The following is a 9,747-nucleotide window of genomic DNA, read 5'->3' on the forward strand; positions in this document are numbered from 1 at the left end:
TTTTTTTAGAACATTACAGCGCAGTACAGGCCCTTCGGCCCTCGATGTTGCGCCGACCTATGAAACCATCTGACCTACACTATTCCACTTTCATCCATGTGTCTATCCAATGTCCACTTAAATGCCCTTAAAGTTGGCGAATCTACTACTGCTGCTGGCAGGGCGTTCCACGCCCTTACTACTCTCTGAGTAAAGAAACTACCTCTCACATCTGTCCGATATCTATCACCCCTCAACTTGAAGCTATGTCCACTCGTGTTTGCCGTCACCATCCGAGGAAAAAGACGCTCTCTATCCACCCTATCTAACCCTCTGATTATCTTATATGTCTCTATTAAGTCACCTCTCCTCCTCCTTCTCTCCAACGAAAACAACCTCAAGTCCCTCAGCCTTTCCTCATAAGACCTTCCCTCCATACCAGGCAACATCCTAGTAAATCTCCTCTGCACCCTTTCCATAGCTTCCACATCCTTCCTATAATGCGGTGACCAGAACTGCACGCAATACTCCAGGTGCGGTCTCACCAGAGTTTTGTACAGCTGCAGCATGACCTCGTGGCTCCGAAACTCGACCCCCCTACTAATAAAAGCTAACACACCATATGCCTTCTTAACAGCCCTATTAACCTGGTTAGCAACCTTCAGGGATTTATGCACCTGGACACCAAGATCTCTCTGTTCATCTACAGTACCAAGAATCCTCCCATTAGCCCAGGACTCTGCATTCCTGTTACTCCTTCCAAAGTGAATCACCTCACACTTTTCCGCATTAAACTCCATTTGCCATCTCTCAGCCCAGCTCTGCAGCCTATCTATGTCTCTCTGTACCCGACAACATCCTTCGGCACTATCCACAACTCCACCGACCTTAGTGTCATCTGCAAATTTACTAACCCACCCTTCTACACCCTCTTCCAGGTCATTTAGATTAGAGATACAGCACTGAAACAGGCCCTTCGGCCCACCGAGTCTGTGCCGACCATCAACCACCCATTTATACTAATCCTACACTAATCCCATATTCCTACCAAACATCCCCACCTGTCCCTATATTTCCCTACCACCTACCTATACTAGTGACAATTTATAATGGCCAATTTACCTACCAACCTGCAAGTCTTTTGGTTTGTGGGAGGAAACCGGAGCACCCGGAGAAAACCCACGCAGACGCAGGGAGAACTTGCAAACTCCACACAGACAGTACCCAGAATCGAACCCGGGTCCCTGGAGCTGTGAGGCTGCAGTGCTAACCACTGCGCCACTGTGCCGTCATTTATAAAAATGACAAACAGCAGTGGCCCCAAAACAGATCCTTGCGGTACACCACTAGTAACTAAACTCCAGGATGAACATTTGCCATCAACCACCACCCTCTGTCTTCTTTCAGCTCGCCAATTTCTGATCGAAAGCTCTAAATCACCTTCAACCCCATACTTGCGTATTTTCTGCAATAGCCTACCGTGGGGAACCTTATCAAACGCCTTACTGAAATCCATATACACCACATCCACTGCTTTACCCTCATCCGCCTGTTTGGTCACCTTCTCGAAAAACTCAATAAGGTTTGTGAGGCACGACCTACCCGTCACAAAACCGTGCTGACTATCTCGAATGTACTTATTCTTTTCAAGATGATTATAAATCCTGTCTCTTATAACCTTTTCCAACATTTTACCCACAACCGAAGTAAGGCTCACAGGTCTCTACTCCCCTTCTTGAACAAGGGGACAACATTTGCAATCCTCCAGTCTTCCGGCACTATTCCTGTCGACAATGACGACATAAAGATCAAGGACAAAGGCTCTGCAATCTCCACCCTAGCTTCCCAGAGAATCCTAGGAAGCTGTGTCGGAGTGTGTGTGAGAGAGTCAGAGAGTATCTGAGAGTGTCACAGAGTGTCAGAGAGTGTCAGAGATTTTCAGAGAGTTTCAGAGATGTTCAGAGAGTGTCAGAGAGTGACGGAGATTTTCAGAGAGTTTCAGAGATTTTCAGAGAGTGTCTGAGAGTGTCAGAAAGTTTCAGAGAGAGTCAGAGAGTGTCAGGGAGTTTCAGAGAGTTTCAGAGAGTGTCACAGAGTGTCAGAGCTTTTCAGAGAGATTCAGAGAGTGTCAGAGAGTGTCACTGAGTGTCACAGAGTTGCAGAGTGTGTCACAGAGTGTCCGAGAGTTTCAGAAAGAGTCAGATAGTGTCAGAGAGTTTCAGAAAGTGTCAGAGAGTGTCAGAGAGTGTCTGAGAGTGTCAGAGAGTGTCAGAGTCTTTCAGAGAGTGTCACAGAGTTTCAGAGAGTGTCAGAGATTTTCAGAGAGTGTCAGAGAGTGTCGGAGATTTTCAGAGAGTTTCAGAGATGTTCAGAGAGTGTCTGAGAGTGTCAGAAAGTTTCAGAGAGAGTCAGAGAGTGTCTGAGAGTTTCCGAGGGTGTCACAGAGTGTCGGAGAGTTTCGGAAAGCTTCAGAGAGTGTCAGGGAGTGTCAGAGAGTGTCAGAGAGTTTCAGAGAGTTTCAGAGAGAGTCAGACAGTGTCTGAGAGTGTCAAAGAGTGTCAAAGTGTTTCAGAGAGATTCAGAGAGTGTCAGAGAGTGTCACAGAGTGTCATATAGTTGCAGAGTGTGTCAGAGAGTGTCCGAGAGTTTCAGAAAGAGTCAGATAGTATCAGAGAGTTTCAGAAAGTGTCAGAGAGTGTCTGAGAGTGTAAGAGAGTGTCAGAGTCTTTCAGAGAGTGTCACAGAGTTTCAGAGAGTGCCAGAGATCTTCAGAGAGTGTCAGAGAGTGCCAGAAAGTTTCAGAGAGTGTCAGAGAGTGTCGGAGAGTTTCAGAGAGATTCAGAGAGTGTCACAGAGTGTCACAGAGTGTCATAGAGTTGCAGAGTGTGTCAGAGAGTGTCCGAGAGTTTCAGAAAGAGTGAGATATTGTCAGAGAGTTTCAGAAAGTGTCAGAGAGTGTCAGAGAGTGTCTGAGAGTTTCAGAAAGAGTGAGATATTGTCAGAGAGTTTCAGAAAGTGTCAGAGAGTGTCAGAGAGTGTCTGAGAGTGTCAGAGAGTGTCTGAGAGTTTCAGAAAGTGTCAGAGAGTGTCAGAGAGTGTCTGAGAGTGTCAGAGAGTGTCAGAGAGTGTCTGAGAGTTTCAGAAAGTGTCAGAGAGTGTCAGAGAGTGTCTGAGAGTGTCAGAGAGTGTCAGAGTCTTTCAGAGAGTGTCACAGAGTTTCAGAGAGTGTCAGAGATTTTCAGAGAGTGCCAGAGATCTTCAGAGAGTGTCAGAGAGTGCCAGAAAGTTTCAGAGAGCGTCACAGAGTGTCGGAGAGTTTCAGAGAGATTCAGAGTGCATCAGGGAGTGTCAGAGAGTGTCAGAGAGTTTCAGAGAGTTTCAGAGAGAGTCAGACAGTGTCTGAGAGTGTCAAAGAGTGTCAAAGAGTTTCAGAGAGTGTCAGAGAGTGTCAGAGAGTGTCAGAGGGTTTCAGAGAGTGTCAGAGAGTTTCAGGGAATTTCTGAGAGTGTCAGAGAGTGCCTGAGAGTTGCGGACAGTTTCTGAGTGTGCCGGAGCGTGTCAGAGAGTGTCAGAGTGTTTCAGAGAGTGTCACAGAGTTTCAGAGAGTGTCAGGGATTTTCAGAGAGTTTCAGAGATCTTCAGAGAGTGTCAGTGAGTGCCACAGAGTGTCAGTGAGTGTCAGTGAGTGTCAGAGAGTTTCAGAGAGTGTCAGAGATTTTCAGAGAGTTTCAGAGATCTTCAGAGAGTGTCAGAGAGTGCCAGAAAGTTTCAGAGACTGTCACAGAGTGTCGGAGAGTTTCAGAGAGATTCAGAGAGTGTCCGAGAGATTCAGAAAGTGTCAGATAGTGTCAGAGAGTTTCAAAGAGTGTCAGAGAGTGTCTGAGAGTGTCAGAGATTGTCAGAGAGTTTCAGAGAGTGTCACAGAGTGTCAGAGCTTTTCAGAGAGATTCAGAGAGTGTCACAGAGTGTCACAGAGTGTCACAGAGTGTCATAGAGTTGCAGAGTGTGTCAGAGAGTGTCCGAGAGTTTCAGAAAGAGTGAGATATTGTCAGAGAGTTTCAGAAAGTGTCAGAGAGTGTCAGAGAGTGTCTGAGAGTGTCAGAGAGTGTCTGAGAGTTTCAGAAAGTGTCAGAGAGTGTCAGAGAGTGTCTGAGAGTGTCAGAGAGTGTCAGAGTCTTTCAGAGAGTGTCACAGAGTTTCAGAGAGTGTCAGAGATTTTCAGAGAGTGCCAGAGATCTTCAGAGAGTGTCAGAGAGTGCCAGAAAGTTTCAGAGAGCGTCACAGAGTGTCGGAGAGTTTCAGAGAGATTCAGAGTGCATCAGGGAGTGTCAGAGAGTGTCAGAGAGTTTCAGAGAGTTTCAGAGAGAGTCAGACAGTGTCTGAGAGTGTCAAAGAGTGTCAAAGAGTTTCAGAGAGTGTCAGAGAGTGTCAGAGAGTGTCAGAGGGTTTCAGAGAGTGTCAGAGAGTTTCAGGGAATTTCTGAGAGTGTCAGAGAGTGCCTGAGAGTTGCGGACAGTTTCTGAGTGTGCCGGAGCGTGTCAGAGAGTGTCAGAGTGTTTCAGAGAGTGTCACAGAGTTTCAGAGAGTGTCAGGGATTTTCAGAGAGTTTCAGAGATCTTCAGAGAGTGTCAGTGAGTGCCACAGAGTGTCAGTGAGTGTCAGTGAGTGTCAGAGAGTTTCAGAGAGTGTCAGAGATTTTCAGAGAGTTTCAGAGATCTTCAGAGAGTGTCAGAGAGTGCCAGAAAGTTTCAGAGACTGTCACAGAGTGTCGGAGAGTTTCAGAGAGATTCAGAGAGTGTCCGAGAGATTCAGAAAGTGTCAGATAGTGTCAGAGAGTTTCAAAGAGTGTCAGAGAGTGTCTGAGAGTGTCAGAGATTGTCAGAGAGTTTCAGAGAGTGTCACAGAGTGTCAGAGCTTTTCAGAGAGATTCAGAGAGTGTCACAGAGTGTCACAGAGTGTCACAGAGTGTCATAGAGTTGCAGAGTGTGTCAGAGAGTGTCCGAGAGTTTCAGAAAGAGTCAGATAGTGTCAGAGAGTTTCAGAAAGTGTCAGAGAGTGTCAGAGAGTGTCTGAGAGTGTCAGAGAGTGTCAGAGTCTTTCAGAGAGTGTCACAGAGTTTCAGAGAGTGTCAGCGATTTTCAGAGAGTGTCACAGAGTGTCGGAGAGTTTCAGAGAGATTCAGAGAGTGTCCGAGAGTTTCAGAGAGTTTCAGAGGGTGTCACAGAGTGTCAGAGAGTTTCGGAAAGCTTCAGAGAGTGTCAGGGAGTGTCAGAGAGTGTCAGAGAGTTTCAGAGAGTTTCAGAGAGAGTCAGACAGTGTCTGAGAGTGTCAAAGAGTGTCAAAGAGTTTCAGAGAGTGTCAGAGAGTGTCAGAGAGTGTCAGAGGGTTTCAGAGAGTGTCAGAGAGTTTCAGAGAATTTCTGAGAGTGTCAGAGAGTGCCTGAGAGTTTCTGGCAGTTTCTGAGTGTGCCGGAGAGTGTCAGAGAGTGTCAGAGTGTTTCAGAGCGTGTCACAGAGTTTCAGAGAGTGTCAGGGATTTTCAGAGAGTTTCAGAGATCTTCAGAGAGTGTCAGTGAGTGCCACAGAGTGTCAGTGAGTGTCAGAGAGTTTCAGAGAGTGTCAGAGATTTTCAGAGAGTTTCAGAGATCTTCAGAGAGTGTCAGAGAGTGCCAGAAAGTTTCAGAGAGTGTCACAGTGTTTTGAAGAGCTTCAGAGAGATTCAGAGAGTGTCCGAGAGATTCAGAAAGTGTCAGATAGTGTCAGAGAGTTTCAGAGAGTGTCAGAGAGTGTCTGAGAGTGTCAGAGATTGTCAGAGAGTTTCAGAGAGTGTCAGAGAGTGTCAGAGAGTTTCAGAGAGTTTCAGAGAGTGTCAGAGAGTGTCAGAGAGCTTCAGACAGTACCAGGGAGTGTCAGAGAGTTTCAGATAGAGTCAGACAGTGTCTGAGATTGTCAAAGAGTGTCAGAGAGTGTCAGAGAGTGTCAAAGAGGTTCAGAGAGTGTCAGAGAGTTTCAGAGAGTTTCTGAGAGTGTCAGAGAGTGCCAGAGAGATTCTGAGAGATTCTGAGTGTGTTGAAGTGTGTCTGCGGGAGTCAGAGAGTATCCGAGAGTGTCACAGAGTGTCAGAGAGTGTCAGAAATTTTCAGAGAGTTTCAGAGATGTTCAGAGAGTGTCAGAGAGTGTCAGAAAGTTTTAGAGAGTGTCAGAGAGTGTCAGGGAGTTTCAGAGAGTTACAGAGGGTCACAGAGTGTCAGAGAGTTTCAGAGAGATTCAGAGAGTGTCAGAGAGTGTCACAGAGTGACACAGAGTTGCAGAGTGTGTCAGAGAGTGTCCGAGAGTTTCAGAAAGTGTCAGATAGTGTCAGAGAGTTTCAGAAAGTGTCAGAGAGTGCCAGAGAGTGTCTGAGAATGTCAGAGAGTGTCAGAGTGTTTCAGAGAGATTCACAGAGTTTCAGAGAGTGTCAGAGATTTTCAGAGAGTTTCAGAGATCTTCAGAGAGTGTCAGAGAGTGCGAGAAAAATTTTCAGATAGTGTCACAGAATGCCGGAGAGTTTCAGAGAGATTCAGAGAGTGTCCGAGAGATTCAGAAAGTGTCAGATAGTGTCAGAGAGTTTAAGAGATCTTCAGAGAGTGTCTGAGAGTGTCTGAGAGAGCCAGAGATTGTCAGAGAGTTTCAGAGAGCGTCAGAGAGTGTCAGAGAGTTTCAGAGAGTTTCAGAGAGTGTCAGAGAGTGTCAGAGAATTTCAGAGAGTTTCAGAGAGCTTCAGAGAGTTTCAGAGAGTGTCTGAAAGTTTCAGAGAGTGTCAGAGAGTTTCAGAGAGTGTCACAGAGTGTCAGAGTGATTCAGAGAGATTCAGAGAGTGTCAGAGATTGCCAGAGATTGTCAGACAGTTTCAGAGAGTTTCAGAGAGTGTCAGAGAGTTTCAGAGAGCGTCAGAGAGTGTCAGAGAGTTTCAGAGAGTGTCAGAGTGTTTCAGAGACTTTCTGAGATTGTCAGAGAGTTCCAGAGGGTTTCTGAGAGTTACTGAGTGTGTCGGAGTGTGTCTGAGAGTGTCAGAGAGTTTCAGAGAATTTCAGAGAGTGTCAGAGTGTTTCAGAGAGTGTCACAGAGTTTCAGAGAGTGTCAGAGACTTTCAGAGATCTTCAGAGAGTGTCAGTGAGTGCCACAGAGTGTCAGTGAGTGTCACAGAGTGTCAGAGAGTGTCAGAGATTTTCAGAGAGTTTCAGAGATGTTCAAAGAGTGTCAGAGAGTGTCAGAGATTTTCAGAGAGTTTCAGAGATGTTCAGAGAGTGTCAGAGAGTGTCAGAAAGTTTCAGAGAGAGTCAGAGAGTGTCAGGGAGTTTCAGAGAGTTTCAGAGAGTGTCACAGAGTGTCAGAGCTTTTCAGAGAGATTCAGAGAGTGTCAGAGAGTGTCACAGAGTGTCATAGAGTTGCAGAGTGTGTCAGAGAGTGTCCGAGAGTTTCAGAAAGAGTCAGATAGTATCAGAGAGTTTCAGAAAGTGTCAGAGAGTGTCTGAGAGTGTAAGAGAGTGTCAGAGTATTTCAGAGAGTGTCACAGAGTTTCAGAGAGTGTCAGAGATTTTCAGAGAGTGCCAGAGATCTTCAGAGAGTGTCAGAGAGTGCCAGAAAGTTTCAGAGAGTGTCATAGAGTGTCGGAGAGTTTCAGAGAGATTCAGAGAGTGTCCGAGAGATTCAGAAAGATTCAGATAGTGTCAGAGAGTTTCAGAGAATTTCGGAGAGTGTCAGAGAGTTTCAGAGAGTCTCAGATAGTGTCAGAGAGTGTCAGAGAGTGTCTGAGAGTGTCTGAGAGTTTCATAGAGTGTCAGAGAGTTTCAGTGAGCTTCTGAGAGTTTCTGAGAGTGTCAGAGAGTTACAAAGAGTTTCAGAGAGTTTCAGAGAGTGTCAGAAAGTTTCAGAGATTGTCCGAGAGTTTCAGAGAGTTTCAGAGGGTGTCACAGTGTGTCAGAGAGTTTCAGAAAGCTTCAGAGAGTGTCAGGGAGTGTCAGAGAGTGTCAGAGAGTTTCAGAGAGTTTCAGAGAGAGTCAGACAGTGTCTGAGAGTGTCAAAGAGTGTCAAAGAGTTTCAGAGAGTGTCAGAGAGTGTCAGAGGGTTTCAGAGAGTGTCAGAGAGTTTCAGAGAATTTCTGAGAGTGTCAGAGAGTGCCTGAGAGTTTCTGACAGTTTCTGAGTGTACCGGAGAGTGTCAGAGAGTGTCAGAGTGTTTCAGAGAGTGTCACAGAGTTTCAGGGAGTGTCAGAGATTTTCAGAGAGTTTCATTGATCTTCAGAGAGTGTCAGTGAGTGCCACAGAGTGTCACAGAGTGTCAGAGAGTGTCAGAGATTTTCAGAGAGTTTCAGAGATCTTCAGAGAGTGTCAGAGTGTACCAGAAAGTTTCAGAGAGTGTCACAGAGTGTCGGAGAGTTTCAGAGAGATTCAGAGAGTGTCCGAGAGTTTCAGAAAGTGTCAGATAGTGTCAGAGAGTTTCAGAAAGTGTCAGAGAGTGTCTGAGAGTGTCAGAGATTGTCAGAGAGTTTCAGAGAGTGTCAGAGAGTGTCAGAGAGTTTCAGAGAGTTTCAGAGAGTGTTGGAGAGTGTCAGAGAGCTTCAGACAGTGTCAAAGAGTGTCAGAGAGTGTCAGAGAGTTTCAGATAGAGTTAGACAGTGTCTTTGAGTGTCAGAGAGTGTCAGAGAGTTTCAGAGAGTTTCAGAGAGTGTCAGAGAGTGTCAGAGAGTTCCACAGAGTGTCAGTGAGTGTCAGAGAGTTTCAGAGAGTGTCAGAGATTTTCAGAGAGTTTCAGAGATCTTCAGAGAGTGCCAGCAAGTTTCAGAGAGTGTCACAGAGTGTCGGAGAGTTTCAGAGAGATTCAGAGAGGGTCAGAGAGATTCAGAAAGTGTCAGATAGTGTCAGAGAGTTTCAGAAAGTGTCAGAGAGTGTCAGAGAGTGTCTGAGAGTGTCAGAGATTGTCAGAGAGTTTCAGAGAGTGTCAGAGAGTGTCAGAGAGTTTCAGAGAGTGTCAGAGAGTGTCAGAGAGTTTCAGAGAGAGTCAGTGAGTGTCAGAGAGTGTCAAAGTGTGTCACAGAGTTTCAGAGAGTGTCAGAGAGCGTCAGATAGTGTCAGAGAGTTTCAGAGAGTGTCAGAGTGTTTCAGAGACTTTCTGAGAGTGTCAGAGAGTTCCAGAGAGTTTCAGAGAGTTTCTGAGTATGTCGGAGTGTGTCTGAGAGAGTCAGAGAGTATCTGAGAGTGTCACAGAGTGTCAGAGAGTGTCAGAGATGTTCAGAGAGTTTCAGAGATGTTCAGAGAGTGTCAGAGAGTGTCAGAAAGTTTCAGAGAGAGTCAGAGAGTGTCAGGGACTTTCAGAGAGTTTCAGAGTGTGTCACAGAGTGTCAGAGCTTTTCAGAGAGATTCAGAGAGTGTCAGAGAGTGTCACGTAGTGTCATAGAGTTGCAGAGTGTGTCAGAGAGTGTCCGAGAGTTTCAGAAAGAGTCAGATAGTGTCAGAGAGTTTCAGAGATCTTCAGAGAGTGTCTGAGAGTGTCTGAGAGTGCCAGAGATTGTCAGAGAGTTTCAGAGAGTGTCAGAGAGTGTCAGAGAGTTTCAGAGAGTGTCAGAGAGTGTCAGAGAGTGTCAGAGAGTTTCAGAGAGTTTCAGAGAGCTTCAGAGAGTTTCAGAGAGTGTCAGAAAGTTTCAGAGAGTGTCAGAGAGTTTCAGAGAGAGTCACAGAGTGTCAGAGTGATTCAGAGAGATTCAGAGAGTGTCAGAGATTGTCAGAGAGTG

Source organism: Heterodontus francisci, chromosome 34, assembly GCF_036365525.1.
Source record: "Heterodontus francisci isolate sHetFra1 chromosome 34, sHetFra1.hap1, whole genome shotgun sequence".
Lineage (NCBI taxonomy): Eukaryota > Metazoa > Chordata > Chondrichthyes > Heterodontiformes > Heterodontidae > Heterodontus > Heterodontus francisci.